The 20,373-nt window shown below is 39.6% G+C and overlaps 1 pseudogene; it reads left to right on the forward strand.

Annotated features, from left to right (window-relative positions):
* LOC148015419 (cysteine-rich receptor-like protein kinase 8) overlaps nucleotides 1-19,821 on the forward strand; it is a 93,471-nt pseudogene extending 73,650 nt beyond the window's left edge.
* Nucleotides 19,822-20,373: the final 552 nt, after the last annotated feature.

A 20,373-nucleotide genomic window follows, 5' to 3' on the forward strand; every position in this document is an offset into this window, starting at 1 on the left:
GATCATAGTAAACTAAGATTATCTAAATTGAAAGTACTTAGAAGTTTAAAAAAAGTTTATATTCGTTCTTTATATAAAAAAAATTACAAGGATTCCACTATCTTAAGGATATGTGGAACTTGCACATTGTTTACGTGTCATAGATTGCTCACTACGAAACCAGACCTTTCTATTATCTAACTTAAAATAGAAGTTGCAGAGGGGCTCACTGGACATTAATTAGATTTCTTATCTCAGAAAAGAAATGGGCCAATGGCTCTCTGCACTAACCACAAAAGGATTATGACCATTCCACAAGATAACCACATCTATGAGAGTTGTATGTGTCTCATCTCAAGTATCTTGATCCAAGCTGATCCACTCCCCTTGCAAAAGTCGCCATCTTCTATATCAAAAGCGAATGCACAGAGTTTGTCTAGCGATGAAATACCTGTAATAAAAACAAAAATAATGGTAAGTAAATGCGAATAATACAACAATTCATCTAAGCAAGACCTATGTCAATCAAATCAAGGCATTCAAAGTAGTAAAAACGATTTACCTAAATGCGAGATCAAATCGGTTGACCTTGCATTCAATCGTCTCATCAAAATGTGGTCTTTTGACTTGCCAAGACTCACCCAATAGCTAACTCATCCATTCCTCGGATGGACACTTGCATTGATAAGTAATCTTTGTTTTCTTCAGAACATCGCATGAACCAAGCAAATGTGTAAACAATGTGAATGGAATAAATCAACTAAGATGCACATCTTTGGAGCCTGTGGGTTTCATAGCACTATTGATGTTAGATTTTATCTTGGACTTATATGCTCTTGACAACTCCAAGCTACCAATCAACCATTCACCACTAGATAGTGGCAGCAATGGGACATGCTGTAATCTTTGGCTTTCTACTACATACAATGAATTATAAAAAAAGACATTTTGAGTTGCAAGTTGACTTGCAGAGTTATTATCATAGATCAAAGAACCTATGTCTTCATGGCAAACATGTATCTTGCCACTCAAACATTCCACATTCTGCCATTCATGCAAAGTTGATGGATATAGAGCTGCCAGTAAAACAAGATTGAATTAGAACACTGCAAAGATTTTTAAAAACAACTCTGATGCAAAAGCATAAACAATGATAAAATTTAAAAACTTATTGTTTTGTTTATAATTTTCCATGTAGTTCTTGTCATGTATAGAGATTTGTTTGTGCGTATAAACATATTGGATCAACACTTCTGTTACTGTACTTGTTTCATTGAACACTTTTCTGAACTCTAAAATTATACCTTTCCAATGTTTGCTAGGATTTGCAACATCCTTACACCTGACCTTGAAACTCCCTTAAGTACTTGGGTGCATCAAAATCCAATCAAACTTATAGTACTTATCACAAATCCAATTACCGACACTATCTTTCCTATTGAAGACCTCCACTGCAAGTATGTTACTGATGTTTTTCCTCCATGAAGACATCTATAGTAACCAAATACAAAATTTACCTATCAACGTGTGTATAATTTACAAATGTTCTCTCCAAATGAAATGAAATTTAAAAAGAGCAAATTTTTTAAAAAATTGTACCTACAATTCTTTTCACAAAGAAGCCCAAAGATGTTGAACAAGAAGTTGACTTATAACAATACCATTATTTCTTCACTAACAAATTTCTAGAGTACAAAAACAAAAGAAATATCGAGTCAAAGCATACATATAACTTACATAGGCTTTGTCCAAATGAGTTGAAACTTAACTATGGAGCAACAGAAAAAAGTGGCAATATACATGTGGCTCTCTTTGCAAAGAAAACCAAAGATGTTGAAGAAGTTGAATTTTTAAAAAATCATTGTTCTCCACCCTCAAAGACTTTGGGAGTAAAAAAACAAAGGAAAACTCAGTATGTATATAGCTTGCATACATTTTGTCCAAACGAGATAAATTTAACCATGGAGTAACAAAAAAACAAGACAACATACCTGTAACTTTGTTTACAAAGAAACCGAAGAAGAAGTTGAGTGTTCAAAAGATCATTTTTCTTGACTGTCAGAGACTCCTAGAGTACCAAAACAAAAGAAATTACATGTTAGAGAATGCACATAACTTGCACAGGTTTTGTCAAAATGAGATAAAACTTTAGTATAGAACATCCATGGAAGAGAACAATATACCTGTAAAGTTTTGTGATGAAAATCTTAGAGCTTTGGTAGAACAAGCTCTGCTCTCATAAAACATGCGAAACTCACTCTGTGTTTGTGTAGAGGAAATGAAATTTCATAGGGTTATAGATAGGGCAAGCAACAATGAGGCTATAAGATTTCGCTAGGAAAGAAGAAGTGGAGAAAGAGATATGATGAATTTGAGATCCGCCTAAGAAAGAGGGGGAAACTAAAAAGGGGAGAAATAAAAAGTCAAACATTTTAAAAAAAGAAAATGAAAATTCGAGTCACAAACTTCCAGGAAGTGTTAGCATTGTATTCCCCACATTTCCCTTTATTTTATTGCTGAGGGAAGATTTGGGCCAAGATATGGCTAGAAGATTCATGTTACATGAATCTAGAATCCCAGCTCTCTCATTGGTTAGGCCTATATTTCTTTATTCACTCCTTAAGGGGCAAAAAAGAGAGTCCATATTTCTCCTAATGAAAGGAAGAAGAAAGCAGAAGAAAAGGCAGAAGAATGGAGAAAAGAATCGAGAATGATTGATGAGGAGAGAAAAAGGAAGGCAGCCGAAGAAGAGGTAGAGCTAAAAATAAAGGAGGATGAGGATATGGCTCTAACTACACACTGATCAATAGAGCAGCAGAGCAAGAGAGACGAGTTGGATACCATGAGCCCGCCAAGAGAGGAAGGCCAGGCTCGAGCACCCATGTGCCAAAAATCACGCTGCCTCCTCCAAACGAAGACAAGGGCAAGGAACCAATTGTGCCCATTCCTACCCTTCTAGTGCCAATCACACCCACAGTCACAACCACCCAGGGCTCCACACCAAAAGTAGACTCCATTAATGTATTAGCCTAGGTGTAGTACCTTGTAGATAAGGAGAGGACCCAAGGGACTGGAGAGGGTACGCCAATGACACGGATCAAGAGATTGGCTACAGCTGATGCCAAGTCCAGGAAAGATATGAAGAGGTAGAAGGTGGAAGCCTCTATCACCTATGTATCTACACGATAGAGTTGCTAGCTAAGAAGTATGATGAATATGTAAAACAACTACTATTGCTGTTGGAGAGATCTCGAAGCTAAACAGGAGGCCGTGGCTGCATTCTAAATGGAGAAAATACGCCAAATAGCCATGGCCCAAAGGGAGATCAATGAGCTCAAAGAACCACTCTAGGCTAAGGATGAAGTGGAAGTCGAATGGTGGGCAAGACTAGATGAAGAAACCAAAGCCATGTGGTGCCTACGAAGACACAATGAAGAGATCATGGGGCTTTATGAAGATTTGCAAGATGAAATGAAAAAGATCACTAAAGCCACAGATGAACCGGAGGCACTGAGGGAGGAAAGAGCACGTAAGTGTGAAAAAGAGGTGGAAAATTTGTCATAAGAGACAGTCTCGACATAGGAAGAGCAGCAGAAATTGAGAGGAGAAATGGAAGATGAAGAGTAGAGGTTGACAGTGCTATCTCAGAGGTAGGGGAAAAGCCTCTAGGAAATGATGAGAAGGGTAGACAAATGGGTAGGGCATAATGAAATAAGAGTTAAAACCTAGGCACACCATCTAGCTCAGGTGGAGAAAGACAAAGTATTGGCTGAAAGCAGAGCAGCGGCCGTCCACATGAGTTTCAAGGTGCAGCAATGTGCCTTCCTCAATACACTACTTGATGTCACTCAAATAGAGGAAAGGGAGGCCATTGAAACAATCAAGAAGAAGCTTGGGATTGCATGCAAGGCCCTAAAGGCGGGCCTGCAGATGTTGGCGCAACCAGTGGAAGTCCAAAGAACAAAGAAAGTATATGTTGCAAGTAGGATTGACCCCATAAGAGGTGGACGCATTAGGGTTTGTTGAAGGGGCATAGTAGGAAGCCCAACAAGAGGAAGAGATTGGATTAAACTTCGAGATGGGACCTCATGAAGAGGAATTAGTCCCATCGCCTCATTCTCCACCCCCAGAAGACTAGCAACCAATAGACACCTCCACCGAGAGGAGAGCAACAATGAAAGAAAAGAGAAAACAAATGGTGGAGGAAGCCATTAGAAGATTGAATGCTAGACCAGTAATAAGGCCAACTCCACCCCTTCCACCAAGCTCAAATGAACTCCCAAGAAGCTTCCATGCAGATCTCATCTCTTAGGAGCAACAGGAGAATGCACAATAGCCCTTTGATCTTAATTTCCACTTTCCCACCAACTTGCGCCGAGTCCTACTGCTCATTAAGGTGGTGGAAGAGGTGATTTCCATTGGTAGCAAGCTAGGAGGTAGATTCCTAGCAGAGAGAGAATAGAAACCCACACTCTAGGCCATAGAGGATGCAAAATTTTGGCAGGACAAGGTTTTTGAGAATTTGAGATCAGTGCTAGGTTATGAGTATCAACTTACATGGAGAAGGCACCTCTATGACATAAATATGGACACTTGGGTGGCTTTTTGCAACACCCTCCCATTCAAACGCAAAAACCCGATATTCATGCCATACCCCCGAAGAATGGAAGTGGATTTTGACCTAAATGACCAAAGCTAGTACGACTTTCCCGTGATCTACAACGCGAATTGTACCATGCTAGAGGAGACCCTTATCTTCACCCTAGAAAATCTGGGTAACTCTATAGTCCATTTTGTAGATGATTTCTCCTCGTGCCCCGACCCTACATTCATACTACCTGTAATTACCTTAGGCTACTTAGGATACTACTTAGGCGAAATCCCATCCCACAAGAACACAACCTTCCACCCTTTTCTTTGATCTCAACACCATAGACAGCTATGCCATGGCTCGACTAATAATGTACACCGCTTTTCTCCCCTCGTTTTGTTTATCCCTTCTAGAAGATATGAATGATAGTCGCTTTATGCGTTCCAATCATCCATTTCTCTCTACCACCACACTGTAAGTCCGCCTAAACCTCAAAGGGTACTTGCAGAGTTGGCAATTCCTAAATAAGTCTCTTAGGCCTCCTTCTCCACCCCACTTGGACGATGAAGCTTAGCTCTCGTCCTGCCTATCTTTTTTTAAAAAAAGAGAAGAAGAAGAAGAAGAAGAAAGAAAGAAATATAAAAGAAAAGAAAAAGAAAAAGAAAGAGAAAGAAAGAAAGAAAGAAAAAGGAAGCAATGTTGAAAAGCAAAGAAATCACAACGAACAGCAGTTTACCCCACATAGGCCACAATCATTGCACCTAGGGGTTCTTAAGTTAGGTGCATTTGGTGGCTTTGGTCGGTTGGCTCCGTCCCTAATCCCCTAGCCTCATTTTGATTCCCTAGTTTACACTTAGGGCACATCAAGGGCAGGACATACCTAGGGAGGTAACATTCGCCTATGATTAAACTTGTCACCCTAAGCTACACGCATTGCACCTCCCTTATGCACGAATTGGGTCCTCAAGTGTGGGAAAACACCTTGCGGTTCAGTGACCCAACTCCCAGTCCTACTAGCACTAGCACAATGCACCACACGGCAAAGCAGACACACCCCCAGATAGTGCACTTTCTTTTTTTTAAAGGTATAACCAAAGGCTCTAACCCCCAACTTCGGAGGCCCATCATCCATGCAATGCGCTCCCCGCCTCCATCACTTTAATTGGGTTGATCCATTTATTCCCAAGACGAATTCCCCTAGGACCCCATCATCTTTGACTCACTCGTCCACCTTTTGTAATCATCGCACCTTCATCAACTCAAAACCACAAGTGCCATGGAACTAGCCCCCGCCTAAGAGAGGGGTAATCTCATGCGACCATGTCACCAGGAAAACAAAACAAGGCAGAGGCAAACCAAGGCAACCCCAGTCAAAAAGTGAATGAATAAGCTCATTTGGAACAATGCAAGAGAAAACAACCGCAGAGGGAAAAAAGAAAAATTTGAGAAGAGGGTTCAACCTATGCATTATGCTGAAATTGATGAGCCTGTCATGATACCGCGTAGTCACTTTTCGCGGAGCCATTGGGCTAGGGCAACTACAGAGACGATGGTAAAGATTGGAGAGAAATAGGTGCCTTATGTTGCATTGGTTGATCATGGTTCAGAGATTAATCTCATAGTTCGTGGAGTTTATGAGAGTAACAGATGGCCTATGGATGTAGAGCATGGGTGGCGTATGAGAGCTGCCAATAACACTGCAGGTGATTTATATGCTGCTTGTCCTAGTGTCAGGGTTTCTATTGGTGATGTAGAGGAGGATTTTCATTTCTTTGTGCAGGATTCATGCTCTTATCCCATAATTCTTGGTCAGCCATTCATTACAGAGATGCGCATGGAAACAAAGGTCATGGATGATGGATTTGCTTATGCACGGATTCGCAGTAAAGATGGTATGAGAGCAGTTCAGTTTATGACTGTATGTGTGAACCATGTTAGAAATAGGGATACTCTCAGAGATGCACCCTTGCCCACTGTGAGGGATTCGGGTTTTCATTAGGTACCGCCGTTTCGCGAGACGACGGTGGTACAGAGGAGAGGAGATTGGAGTTCTCGCCTCCTGGCAGCGGTGTTTTCTCCTCCGATTTTGTTGGGATTTCAGCAAACAGTTCAATGAGTTATCAGAAGACTTCTGGGTTGCCTAGAGCTGGCAGGCAGTATATATGCAGGAAGGAGAAAAATTTGAAAAATGCAGGAATTTTGGAGGATGATGAGCATATAGATGGGATGTATGACAGTGTGATTTGTGCAGATATGATGACAGAGATGGGAGATATGCTGAAAACTGATATGCTGAATTGTCACGGTAATGTATTAGTGCAGCCCCTGGACATGTTTCATGAAATTGCAGATTTTATGTCACAGATTGAGTCAGAGGCTGAGGTAACTCAGAAAAGAGTGTTGAGTGCTGAAGAAATTCAGCAAACAGAGTTTCCAGCTGGTTATGATCAGCTTTCAGAGAGACAAAGGGCTGAAAACTTTCAGCCAACAGAGTTTACTGTGCTGAAATATTTCAGCATTCAGAGTTTGGGGCTGTTTCTATGCAGTCCATAGAGCAGAGGGTTGAGAATATTCAGCCATTGGAGTGCAGAATTGCTGATTTACAGCAAGGTTTATGTAATGCAGAAGAGCATAATGAAGCCAGGGTTGACACGAAATACAAAACTCTGGATAAGAAGGTGAAGCTGGTTGCTGTACCGCTTCCACCTGACAGTGATCAGCAAATAGAGAGGGCTACTAAACAGCAAATTTTGAGGAATCCAGAGCATATTGGTCATAAATTTTCAGCAGAGACTCTTGCTGAATTGAAAATTGGAAATGGTGATTTCCTGCTACCCATAGAGAAGCAATGCTTTCAGGATATGCTTGAGCGTCATGGAAAGGGATTTGCTTTTTTTCCACATGAGATTGGATGTGTGAATTCTGATATTGTTGCTTCTATGGTCATTTTTACTATTCGTCATATTCCATGGAATCTCCGACCTATTCCAGTGCCTAAGGCACACTTGCCAAAGTTGATTGATTTATTGAATGAGAAAATCAGGATGGGAATCCTTGAGCCTTCAGTTCCAAAGAAGAATGGTACTCTTCGATTTATTCAGGACATGCAGCCAGTGAACAAAGTTACTATCAGGAATGTTGGTATAGGTCCAGTTGTGGATGAGTTTGCAGAGGCATTTGCTGGACGCGCCATCTATTCTTTGGGTGGTTTGTATTCAGGATATGATCAGTTTCAGCTGGCTTTGGAAAGCAGGGACATAACCACCATGAGAACTCCTATTGGGCTTGTCAGGATGTGTACCTTGCCTCAAGGTGCCACTAATTCTGTTGCGCATATGATGAATGCCATGCATAAGGTCCTTCGTGATTACATACCTCAGCTTACTATGCCTTTCTTGGATGATGTGCCCATTAAGGGGTGTGCAGAAGAAGAGAAGAATGAGAGCCTAAATGAGCAAGGATGCAGATACTTTGTGGCTGATCATATTTCAGCATGTGAGAAGATTTTGGCCAGGTTAGAAGAAGTGAACTTGACACTTTCAGGGCAAAAATCTATTTTTGGAGTAAATGAGGTTGTCATTGTTGGACATATGTGTGGATATTATGGCAGAAAACCCTCACCTGATAAGGTGAATGCTATAGGCAAGATTGCAGAGTATTGTTCTACTACTTCAGAGGTACGGAGATTCATTGGTGCTTGTGTGTTTTATATGATTTGGATACCTCATTTTGCACACATAGCAGATTGTTTGTATCAGCTGCTTCGAAAGGGGCAGAAATTCTATTGGGATGAGAGACACACTGGAGCCATGCAAAAATTGAAGAAGTTATTGCAGAATGCTCCTACTCTTAGGAAAGCGGATTATAATTATGGAAGGCCTATTGTATTGACAGTTGACACTAGTCCAATTGGCATAGGTTGGGCTGTGGGTCAAGATGATGCAGATGGAAATAGGTATGCTATTCGGTTTGGGGCGAAAGTCCTAAACGAGAGACAGAGGAGATATCCGCAAATCAAGAGGGAGTTATTGGGGATTGTCACAGCTCTCAAATGTGACAAGGAGTACTTTATTGGAGCTTCAGTTGTGGTAGAGACAGATTGCTTGCCATTGATTGGTATGATTACGAGTTGCTCTACTCCGGATATAGCTATGTTGAGATGGATTGCATACATCAAGTCATTAAATCCGGAATTTAAATACATAGCAGGGAAGGATAATCCAGTGGCAGATATGTTGTCTAGAGCTAGATATGATGATGAGGAGACTCTACTTGCAGAAGAGGATGATGCAGAAATTTCAGCCACTATGGTTGATCATGTTTGTCATGTCTATGATATTGTGGCTTTCACAGAAGAACTCTATGTTGGAGATTGATTGCAGATTGGCAGGTACCTTAGTACACTAAGCAAAAGAGATGAATGGACAGATGAAGAGTTCAAGAAGATCAGAAGGAAAGCCTATGGTTATTTTCTCAAGGACGGATTTCTTTGGAAGCATCCGAAGAAAAGAGGCGGATTACCTTTGCGGGTTGTCTGCGATAGAGAGACACAGTTACAGGTGATGAGGGAGTTTCATGAGAGTCCTTGGGCTGGTCATAGAGGAGTATGGGCTACTTATGAGAAAATCAAGGAGAAATATTGGTGGAAAGGCATGTATAGAGATGTTTCTCACTTTGTTGAGACTTGCAGAGACTGCCAGATGTATTCAGTAGTGCGTCATCGAGATGAGCTTCATCTGACCTATCCGCTATGCATTCATTATAAGTGGGTAGTTGATTTGGTTACCATGCCTATGGGTCTATGGCAGATGAGATACATTGTTTTGGCTAGAGAGGATCTTACCAATCATGTTGAGGGCAGATCTTTGAGAACGAAGACCACTAGTGCAGTGTGTAAGTTCTTATTGGAGGAAATTTTCTGCAGGTATGGTTGTGTGGGTAAGATCACTACAGATCGTGGTGAATTGGATGCAGATGAAGCAAGAGAGTTTTTCTCTCAGCTAGGAATCAAGTTGGCTCTAACCACAGCATATAATCCAGAGGGAAATGGGAAGAGTGAAAGAGGGCATCCGCCGATAGTGAAAGCATTAGCCAAAGCATGCAGAGGACGGATTGGAGAATGGCCAAGACTTCTACCATTTTCTTTATGGGCTGATCGTACGACTCATAGTGTTACCACAGGATATATGCCTGCAGAGTTGATGTATGGTTAGAAACCTGTTATGCCGATTGAGACTTGTGCTTTGACTTGGTCAGTTTTACCTTGGCAGGAGGATTTGATGAGAGAGGAGCTCTTAGCTCTTCGGATTCTACAGTTGGAGAGGAGACCAGAGGATATTCAGCTAGCTATTGACAGGTTGAAGGTTGCTAGACTAAGGAATAAGGACAGGTTTGACAGCAGGCATCGCTTGCAGCCTAGAGCAATAGAAGAGGGAGATTGGGTATTGGTCTTTGATAGCAGCCTTGAAAATCAGCATACTGCACTTCGGAAGATGGTGAAAAGATGGTTTGGGCCGTACATAGTCAGACATGTCTTTGATAATGCAACATATGAGTTGACAGAATTGGATGGGACAGTGCTTAGAGTGCCTATTGCTGGAAAAAGAATCAAGATTTTCAAGAAAAGAAATGATGAGGAATATGCATTGGAAGAATTTTCAAGAGAAGAGCAACGATAAGAAATTCCAATGGAAGAAACAGATGATATGACACCGGAAATGCATAATGAAGAGATTGATCTGTTTGTGGATCTAGATGATAATGATCATGGGTAGTTGGCCCATCCGGAGGATGCGCAGGATTAGAGGGGGTGGATGTCATATTGCTGTGCATTCGAGGTGTGAAAACCACCCAAAAGTTGTGCGTGAGATTTGTTACTTTGTACATACTTAGACATAGACGTTGTGCTTTGCTTTGCTTGAACATTTTGCTTTCAGTTGGTTCATGTTCAATTTTACAGAAGAGACAAGCGCTGTTTGGGATTGAATCTGATATTTGGTATAAACAAATTAGAAGGAGAATGGGTTCTAGATCTGCAATGAGTATGGTTTTTCCGAGCTTCCCAAGTTGTTTGCTTATGCTGAAGATACAAATGGTATCGACAAGGGAGTTTAAGAAGACCAGTGAATTTTCAGATGAACATGAGGCTCATGTGCAGCTTGCCCTTGAGCATGGAATCCCTGCCATTTCTACAGTGATGGGGACTCAAAGGATTGGGAATTGATTGGAAGAAAATCAAGAATATGATGGACAAAGGGGGCGTGAAAAAGCAAAAGCAAAACAAGAACTATTTTGAAAGAGCCTTTGTGGGGGGAAAAAGAATACTATTTTTGAACAGAGAATCAGAAAGGGGGAAAATCTGGTATTCTGCGGCTGAATGAGGAAGAAAATAGACGAATGATGAGGAAAATAGAGGAAGGAGGAAGGGGAAAGACACGCAGAAAAACAGGGAAGGGAGCTTTTTCAAGGACGGTGAACGATATACAATACTCTGCAGTTCAATAGTGGACTGGTTTTGAAGAGTATTCTTGGACTTGAAGGAATGAGAAGGATCGATTAAAGGTAGCATGGAGGGGAGGACATTGAAAATGCAGTAGAACAGAGGAACGAAGGGATTTTGGGAGACGATGACAAGGAGAAGCTGAGAGAGCGAGAGCGAGCAAGATAGCTATGGCAACCTCCCTCCCAGCGGTGCCTCGTACCAAGCTCGGGTCACAGGGCCTGGAAGTGTCTGCCCAGGGGCTCGGTTGCATGGGCATGTCCTTCTCGTACAGCCCCCCAAGCCCGATCAGGACATGAACGACCTCATCCACTACGCAGTCACAAAGCTGGGCGTCACCTTCCTCGACACCTCGCATGTCTATGGACCACATCTCAATGAAATTCTTCTAGGCAAAGCACTTAAGGGAATACGAGACAAAGTCCAATTGGCTACAAAATTTGGAATCACTATAGAAAATGGACAGCGAACATTCAGAGGTGATCCCACATATGTTCGTGCCTGCTGTGAGGCAAGCTTGAAGAGATTGGGTGTGGATTGTATCGATCTCTACTATGTGCATAGAATTGACACAAGAGTACCCATTGAAGTTACGATAGGAGAGATGAAGCTGCTGGAGCAATGCTATCTTTTTCAGCAAACAGAAAAGGTTACTCAAAATTTTCTAACATATGTCAGTAATTTACAAAGAACATGTGCTAGACTTGAAGATGATAATGCTGTGTTGGGCTGTGAGATATGCTGTCCTAGTACTGCAATCAACCAGGCTAAAAGTACGGAACTATATCATTAAAGATGATGCATAAACAGTGGCTGTGTTATACAATGATTGATGTACAAGTGCATGGAGAGGTTACAAAGCATTCAGAGCTGAGTTGGATGATATGAACATGACGATTGTAGTCCTACTTTGTCAGTCAATACTCTATCTACAGTATAAAAGGCTTTGTGCCTATCAACCGTATACTATTTCCAACACTCTAGGCTGTAAACTAGCTGGTCCCATGCAGTAGCTTATGTATGGTACTGTTTGCTATAACAAGCTCTGCATTTGGTGTTATCTACTACATATTCAGTCATGAACAAACTACTTGGAACATTCACTGATTTCACCTTATTTGTTGCTACAAAGTTTTGTTTTGTGTCTCTTACAGACTGGAAAAGGGTTACTAGCTCAACTGGTCACTGTTAAAATAGTGACAACAGCTTTGTACATAGATTTTTTTTTTCATCTTCGCATCTTTGCTGATCTTCTATCCAGAAATTTATCAAAGTCTTCTGAAGACGCGACATTGCTTTCATAAACCCTTCGACACCGTCTCCCTCCTCCCATGGCATCTTGCCTATTGTATGCATTTATACATGTAGTAGGGGAGCAATACCTTTACAAAGTGAGTGTTAATAGTGTTCAATGGTATTAATGTCCACTTGAGTGTGCCCCCATTTTAGTCCCTTAGTCATTCTTCGAGAACCCAAAATTTTTTTTGGTTGGTTTCAAAGGTTTTTGATTTCAATTCAAATCATGTGAGTCTAATTCCAAAAATAATCTTGAAGCCAGTTCTTAAACTAGCTCATGCTTATAATAGCTTACATATAGTGTAGTAGATTGAAACCACCTTCAAGTGGGAGTTTCAAGCACTGACTTTGGGTGATAATAATTGTGAAATTCCTTTTGATTCTCTCTCTTTCATTAATATGGAGTTAATGCTTTTGGTGAAACAATGTAATGATTTAATATTATTTTATTTTTCATGAAAAATGATATAAATATACTACTAAAATAAAAATACAATTTTCCAAAAATTTGATGAAAACATGATTAGAAAGCTAAAGCCAAAACCACGGTCAAAACTAGTTTTTGGTTTTGGCCTACACATGGGCAATTTCTTCTTCTTCTCATAAATGCTATAAATACTTGCTTTCCTAATGTAGTATTTTTTCATTCATGAGTGCATCCTCAATGGTATTTTCCTATAAAGAATTAAGACTTATGTAAGCTTACACATGCATGGTGAGTGGGTTTAATTAAGACATATAATAAGTTTTACCAATGAGGTAGATAAATTCTGAGAAGTGACTGCTTGATGTTGACTAAATCATAGTTAGGATCATAGCAACAAACATACCTTATAAATATTCATCAACATGATAAAGCATGAGATAAGGTAAATCTTAATATTCAATGTGAGATTAGAAAAGGATGTGATTGAAGGTACATTACAATGAAGGAATTAATCCCCTATATTTACAATAGATATTGGGAGATCTCCCATATCTTCAACATATTACCATATAGAAGTCTAAATAATAGAGAAATCTTAAAATTTTGAGCCAACTACTTGCAATCCTGGAGATATTCATCAATGCTTTCACTATGACATGAGGAAATTGCCGATTACAACACTAAGATATGAATTGACTACTTGGCGCATTCTAGAGGTATGATTGAAGCATATTTGCAACAAGCACTTGAGAAATTCGATGGTAACATCGAGTCCTCCAAGTCTTACCTCAAGTTGAATCAAAGTTAGAAGAAGACTACATACTATTTTCATCTGCATAATGAATCTTATTGCCCAAGAATATTCTAAGTAAAAGTGCCAATACAAATTTATTTATTTGGCTTTTATGTATTTTATTTGAAAAAATTGGGCCCTACACAATCAACTCAAAGATTCCATGGGGAAGAAGATACACAATGTGGATGTAATGACATGGATATGGTTAACTACCTCTCAAATTTGGTTTAGGGCTAAGACATGATGTAAAGACCTAGAGAACTAATCCAAGCACGTTACACTTGTTTTGAAGAGTGGAAACAATCATGGATTTGTTTTGTAATTATAGTTAATTCATATATTGGTTACAAAATCTTAGTTATTTCATATCTTAGTGATAGGCTTGAAGGATACAACCACACATTCAAGTGTAGCCTTGGGGATCCATTCTCCTTATACACACATTCTTGTTCCATCAAAATTTATGAAACCCTAAACCCACCATCAAGTGTCTTTGATGGAGTTGATACACCATTCCCTTATAATGAATGAAGCCTCATGACAAAAAAAGAATGCACATATGGGGTGAATCTACACTTGAACATGCGCATTACTTTTCAAGCTTATCACTACAACACGAATACACTTGGACAACAAGCATTATTTGTCAAGCCTATCAATATAGCATGCATTGTTGATTATGAGCCTAAGATATCAATTGAGCACCTAATACATTCCAAAGTTATGATTGATTCAGTCTCAAGAATAAGCAATAGAGTAAATTAGTAACCCAAGTCCTCTTTGTCATCCCTTCAAATGATTAATCAAAGTCAAAAGTGGGATAAAGAGCATCGCTAGTCCCCAAGTGGTTTTTATTTCTCGTTGATTATAAGTGGTAAATGTGTGGGAGTTCATTTAATTCTTGGGCTTTAAGGCTCATTTGAGTAAATTGGGGCCTACTCACCTTAAAGAATTCAAGGGAAATACAATTCATGATGGGGTGCATTTGTGGCTATTGTCTAATACCTTTGATTTTGTTTGTGATTTGAAGGCAAATCTATGAGACTTGGAGGGATGATCCCTCTCAAGTGTTGACAACTTGACTTCCATAGCTTTTTCATATAATTGTAGTTAATCCATATCTTGGTGTATGTATTTGCAACAACTGATTCAAATCCTAGTGATAGGCTTGGAAGATTCCAACATGCATTGAAGTGTAGTCTTGGAAGTCCATTCATGCCTTTTACATGTTCTTGTTGTTGTCTAAGAGGTCAACCATTGACCACACTAGAATATCATTTTCCCACATAAACTTCTAATCTTGATTTTTTGGACTTTCTAGCAAATTCAAAGCCAAAAAGGATGAGGCTTTGACTTCATTGGAGAGTCTTCCAAATCAAGATTGAAAGCTAACATGGTGAATGGGCTTTTTGATGCTACGTCAAGTCAACCTATGCATTCAAATTTTTTGGGCTAAGACAAGTTAATGGGTAAACCTTGAAACCTTCAATGCCATGACCCCCTACTATCACTTTCCATACATAAAGCTCATATAATGACTACAACTAATAATTTAAAGAATAAAAAACTCAAACTTGTTTTGCAATGGAGATTCCTAAACCTCCATCCATGGTTGTAAAAACATAGGACATCCAAAGAGGAGGAGGCAACCTAAAAACAATAAACAACAAAACCTTGTACAACAAAAGTGAAGGAGTAAGGTGCCATACTTTGAAACCTTGAAACATTGAAAGCCTAGAGGTAGATGAAGAGTGTTTTGAAACACCTTTTGTGAGAATCAAAAGGCTTCCCATATATAGCTCATGGAAATGTCATATCTTTTGGTGTCTCTAAGATTTTCATCACCAAATATTTTGATGGGCACATAAATATCAATATTTCCCTTAGGTTTGAAAACGAAAAGGCAAAATAATATTTCAGTTTAGAAACTAGTGCGTCCTCCTCTTGTTGAGAGGAACATCTACTTGTCTTTGTTGGGGCTTGATGGAAATATGGTAGATTTTGATCTCTATAATGAGGAGGATGTTTTACATGGAATATTAGGGGCCTTTGCTCACAAATCTAAGATAATGACATGGTTAAAAAAGACAAGAGTGGAATTAGTAAAGCTTCAAGAGGTTAACTTGGGTGAAGGTAAATGGGAAGGAGCAGAAAAACCTAGGTTGTGATGTATTTTCTAGTTCTTGTCATACAGAGAAGGTGGTATGTGATTGCTTGTCAACAAGCAATAGTTCAAGCCAAAGATTTTGTGCTAGTTAGAGGGTTTTGAGAGCAAGATTATGATGAGGTTGCATACGGGTGATAAGTCCTTCCTTGTGCTTTTGGTATATGAACTTTCTATTGTATCTAGGAAATGGAATGCATTCAAGGAAGATTTCCTAAAATAAGATGTTGTTTTGGTGATGGGGGATTAGAATACAAGACTAGGAGAAAGTGTTACATCACATGGTTCATGATCAATTATTTATGAGGAAAGATGGAGTTGGTAAGCTTGTTACCTCAAGATCATTTAATTAATAGATTCTCACTTAGCATAAGAGCCATGATAATAGTTTGTGGAGGGATGCTAGATCAAATGAGCTCTATTCCATTCATGGTTGGTAGTGGCTTACTCCAATATATAATGTTATATGCTTTACATCATGTTGCACCCTCGAATGATGTGATTTTGGTACTCTCTTTCAATTTGATTAGGACGATGAAATGTATTGGAGGAATTCTTGCTTTTCAATTGGTTTAAAGGAGAAGGATTACTTTTAAGCTACTCAAGAAGCATGGTTTATTAATGGTATTGAAATAAAAGTAGATTAGTGCTATTAATGTTGTTATTTTTTAATTAAAATGGTATGGAAAGAGAAAGACACCTAGCAATACAGTTGTGAGTGAAGGGAAAAATTTCTTGATGTGCTTGCATGCATGAGCTTTGTACCTTTTTGATTGTGTTCTCTTATAAAGCTATATTCAAAGTTAGAATCTCTTAAAATTGAAGGTATCAAAGTACAATTGAAGGTATTAGAAGCATTTAACATTGAAGGCATCATAGAACTTAGAAGGAGATGCACCTAACAAAATATTTCAATGCACTCAATTGTAAACATAAGAGAGAATAGTTGCAACATTAAAGGATGTAGATGGTTACATGTGCTAAGGATAAAAAGGTAGTTGAAAGCTTTGAGTCTTAGTTGAAATTGTACATATTGAGCCAGATTGTGATGGATTGTATGTGAACAGACACACCTTTAGTACTTAATCAACCTGTTTCTCTAGAATAGATAGAATATGTTGTTTTCAATATTTAGAGAAGCAAGCAAAATATCTTGGTCCTAATGGGCTACTAATGGAGTTCTCATAACCTCAAGATGTTTGTTAACATTATCTATGCAAACTTTGGAATGAATGCATGAATATGGGAAATATTTCTTGTAAATGAAGGTCTCCTCAAGCTCATGCCTAAGACTTTGGAGAGAAGGGTAAATTGTTGGAGACCTTTGGTCATGGTTAATTTTTTGTACAAATTAATGGCTAATGAAATGACATTAAGGATTAAAATTTTGGATTTTTAAACTAGTGCATTGTAGGAAACATGGGTATGTTACAATGTAATATTTCCGCCTCAAAATATTGAAGACTCGTAATCCATGCAAAGAGCAAACTAACATAATCTCCCGCATCGGTAAATGTGGTGGTTAAGTGCTTACCCCGCACGCGCGTCAGTAAACTCTAGCCGCGTTGTGCAAAAGAGGCCAAGGCTAAAAACCCGTAGGCCGCACGGGAATGCCTCTTCAAAGGAAAAGGTAAATGGATAATGGTAAAAATCAAGGCAATTTTTTTTATTATTAACCCCCTCCCCCCAGCCGATGCATGATAGGGAGAGGGAGTGTGAGAAGGCTTGAGCTAGAGTGGTGGAAATGCATGAGGGAGGGAGGAGGCATGTGAAGCCATGTGGGTGGCTATCTCTCCCCCCCCCATCCTATATGACCCCCCCCTAGAGCTTGTAAGAGGAGGAGAGAGAGGGAGCAGTCATGCTGCCCGCTATCGCCCCCTTCACACCGTGCTCCTGCCGCCCCTAGCCCGTTGCCACTAGGTGCCACGCTGCCTTCATCGCCACAACCACCATCATCATCATTATTATCATCATTTCCATCATTATCCTCATCATCATATCCTCCATCACTTCATTCTCTCTCCGCGATTTTTGACAGAGACAGAAGCTTAGAAGCTTCTAATTTTAAGCCTCCATAGGCCTCGTTCCCCCGTGCTTCCTCGGGTTTCCTAAAACCAAGTCCCTAAGGCTTGTGTCCTGTGTGGGAGGAGGAGTTTATCGTACAGACATAGATTCGATACACGGAGTAACTCAGTGGAGAGTTGTTGGAACAAAATTACTGCGTCAAATGGCCCCCAAGAAAATGGCGAGAGGCGCACATGCGGGAACTTCTACTCCGAGTTCGCGTGTGGATAACACCCCGAACCCCAATGCCTAGGTTCTTAGAAGATTAATTCCACATAAAAGGGATGCATTAGGCACGTTTAATTTTCATGGGAAAAGTTATGAATGCAATTATTCATTCATCTTACAAGATTTAGTTGCATGTTGCACATTGCTTGCACTTCCAAGTTGCAAACCTAATCCCATATTGCATAAAAGGTGGATTTGTTCTAGTTGTGGATTCGTATGAGATAATTGTTGTTGTCCATTGGATGTTGTCCAAGTAGTTGCATTACATGAAAGGGATTTATGTACCTTGCAAGTTGCATGCGATGTTAATTACATCCTAGGTTGGGTTAAGTGTTGTAGGATCGATTAAGCCAACAATAGTCTTATGACATTCGTCATGCATGAACTTCTTTTATCGAAGTTGTATTTGGAAAAAGATGCATTTCATCTTAAAATTTGAATTCAATGCATTAAGCGAAGGGTTATGAGCATAGTTCTTGTTGAAATTCAACGTAGGTTTTTATATGAATTAGCCCTAAATTGTCAATCATTATAGTTTAGGCAAGAAAAAGAAATGGTCATTGTACATTTTAGTTGCATAGAAGGAAAAAGTCAATGAATCGCATATTTGCATGTAATGTCATGTCTTGCAACTATTTACACCTTTTTAGGAAAAATATTAGCATCCCCAAGAAAAGACCACCTCTTGTCGCAAGACAATTAGATCGATTTAGGTAGATCACTTGTAATGGCATAACCCACATGGGATAGAGGGTATACTGAAGCTAGATTGGCCTACTCGTTTTGGGATCATTTTGGGCATGGCTCGTGGGTTGGCGTACCTTCACGAGGAGTGCCACGATCGTATCATCCATCGAGATATTAAGTTAAGTAATGTTCTATTGGATTACCGTCTCAACCCAGTTATTGCGGATTTTGGCCTTGCGAGGCTCCTCTTAGAAGACGAGTCACATATCAACACAAGGGTGGCTAGAACCTTGTAAGTGTATGACTTATTAATTCCTACAATATTATTGATGGGAGGGGATGATTATTAGATATTGCTTGTGCCTATCATATATATGCTAGCTTTACCATAGATAGAGTAGCAAGTCGAATTATGTGCATAATGCCCTAGTGTACTAATTAATTACATTTTATTCTTCATATGAAAGATGATATCTTGCCCCTAAATATGCTATCCATGGGGAGCTCAGTGAGAAGGTTGATGTCTTCAGCTTTGGTGTCGTTAGCCTTGAGGTCGCAACCAGAAGGAGGAACTTCAATGGAGGAGTTCCTGACTTGGTAAGAGATGGATGCATGAGCCTTCCTTCATCAGCTATTATATATTGGGATATTCATTTACGTAATGCTTCTCATTAGATTTTGCTTAGAAACAAGCACAATGGCCATTAATTAAGTCTTCCCTTCTATAGCATATTATATTATTAAACCAATTGCTTTGTTGAAACTTGTTGTACTAGTAGGCATGGAGATTGTTCCAACAAAGGTGACAGCTGGAGCTTGTAAACCAATGTCTAAGAAGTGATGCCTTGTTTGCTGGAGAATTTTTGCGTGTCATTCATGTTGCTCTCTTGTGTACGCAAGCAAGTCCAACATTGAGACCAACCATGACAACAATAACCATGATGCTTTCTGGGGAGTCTGAAGTATTACAATTACCTACGAAGCCAGCTTTTGTGGACCTTACCACAAATAATGCTAAACCTTCTACCAATTGAATATCCAATCATAGCTCATGGTCCTATGTAGAAAGGGGATTTTAGATAGTTACTCCACACCTACAACTTCTTGTGTTAATCCAAAAAGGAAAAAAAAAGTTATGTCATATATTGCTCTACATACACTAAGCCTTATGATCGAATCGTGTATTTATCTCTATAAAGTTTCTCTTAAACAAATGTGGGTCAATATTGATACAACACATTAACGAAGGTGAGTGGAAGGCTCATTGCTCTTGTTTGCCAATGGAGAATAGATGTATGTTGATAGGTCTCCATTTTGCATGTCTATATGCATTGTATGCATGTGTGTGTGTGTGTGTGTGTGTGTGAGTGAGTGTGTGTACATGCATTGTATGCATATATGTGTATGTATGTGTATATGTGGATGTGTGTGTCTATACATGTGCATGTGCTCATGTTTGTATGTGCATATTTTATAAGTGTGTCTCTATTATCTCTCCGTTTGCTCTGTGTGTGTGTGTGTGTGTGTGTGTGTGTGTGTGTTCTCTCACTCATATATATTTATGTGTATGAACATGTCTCCACACACACACACACACACACACACACACATGTGTGTGTGTATATATGCATACATGTGTGTA

This window comes from Lygodium microphyllum, chromosome 24 (assembly GCF_053477565.2).
Source record: "Lygodium microphyllum isolate KBCC chromosome 24, Lygodium_microphyllum_v1.1.10, whole genome shotgun sequence".
Lineage (NCBI taxonomy): Eukaryota > Viridiplantae > Streptophyta > Polypodiopsida > Schizaeales > Lygodiaceae > Lygodium > Lygodium microphyllum.